General features: G+C 46.3%; 1 pseudogene; it reads right to left on the bottom strand.

Annotated features, from left to right (window-relative positions):
• Nucleotides 1-226: 226 nt before the first annotated feature.
• LOC137372438 (U2 spliceosomal RNA) lies at nt 227-335 on the bottom strand (annotated as a pseudogene).
• Nucleotides 336-1,455: the final 1,120 nt, after the last annotated feature.

Below are 1,455 nucleotides of genomic sequence, written 5' to 3'. Positions count from 1 at the left end.
GCATCCCGCCACGTTCCGGAACGTCACGTCGAAGTATCCACTGCTGGGGAAATCCTGCAGGCAGAAGACATCCGTCGCTTGAAATCCGCAGCAATCGAAGAGAATTTTCTTGATGAAGAAGGTGCGATCGACCGGTGCATCTCCTTCCTTGTCCTTCACGACCACCCGAACGGTGTTGCGCACTCCCTGGCCCGAAGCTCGAAAATTGGTTATAGCCATTTTACTCAAAGCTTCCCCAGGATCAAAAGGCAATGATCATGGCCTCTTCTCAATCAAATAAGCACTGATAAGAACAGATACTACACTTGATCTTAGCCAAAAGGCCGAGAAGCCGAGAAGCTTCTTCAAGAATGTCCTGCTATTTGTCAAAGACACAGCAGTGAATGAATAAATTTGTTATGAAATTTTGCTGATGTAATATGGTATTTACACTTCAAAGTAAAGTTTATACATGCATTTTTTCACAAGAACACAAGAAATAGCAGGAGTAGACCATATGGCCCATCGAGCTTGCTTCGCCGTTCAGTACAATCATGGCTAATTTCAGGGGAGGGGAGATGGTGGTATAGTGGTAATGTCTCAGAACTAGTAATTCAGAGGCCCAGGCTAATCCCTGGGGACATGGATTCAAATCCCACCACGGTAGCTGGTGCAATTTAAATTCAATTGATTCATCGAAATCTGGAATTGAAAACTAGTCTCAGTACTCGTGCCGTGCAACTATTATCGATTGTCGACAATTCCTGGTCTGGCCTACATATGACTCCAGACTCTCAGCAATGTGGTTGACTCTTAACTGCCCTCTGAGATGAGGTGAGAGTGACTGCCCTTGACATTAGGGCAGCATTTGACCGAGTATGGCATCAAGGAGCCCTAGCAAAACTGGAGTCAATGGGAATCGGGGGAAAACTCTGCTGGTTGGAGTCATACCTAGCACAAAGGATGATGATTGTGGTTGATAGAGGTATATCCTCTCAGCACTAGGCCATCACTGCAGGACTTCCTCAGGGTAGTGTCCTAGGCCCAACCACCTTCAGCTGCTTCATCAATGACTTTCCTTCAATCATTAGGTAGAAGTGGGGATGTTCGCTGATGATTTGCACAATGTTCAACACCATTCACGACTCCTCAGATACTGAAGCAGTCCATGTAGAAATGCAGCAAGACCTGGACAATATCCAGGCTTGGGCTGATGTGGCAAGTAACATTCATGCCACACAAGTGTCAGGCAATGACCATCTCCAACAAGAGAGAATCTCACCATCTCCCATGACATTCAATGGCATTACCATCTTAATCGGAGGAGCCATATAAATACCGTTGCTATAAGAGTAGGTCAGAGGCTCAGAATCCTGCAGCGAGTAACTCACCTCCTGACTCCCTAAAGCCTGTCCACCATCTACAAGGCACAAGTCAGGAGTGTGATGGAATACTTTCCACTTGCCTGGATGGGTG

The sequence above is a fragment of the Heterodontus francisci genome, chromosome 7 (genome assembly GCF_036365525.1).
Source record: "Heterodontus francisci isolate sHetFra1 chromosome 7, sHetFra1.hap1, whole genome shotgun sequence".
Taxonomy (NCBI): domain Eukaryota; kingdom Metazoa; phylum Chordata; class Chondrichthyes; order Heterodontiformes; family Heterodontidae; genus Heterodontus; species Heterodontus francisci.
Note: the sequence above shows the minus strand (reverse complement) of the source record. Positions and strands in the feature narration are given on the sequence as shown.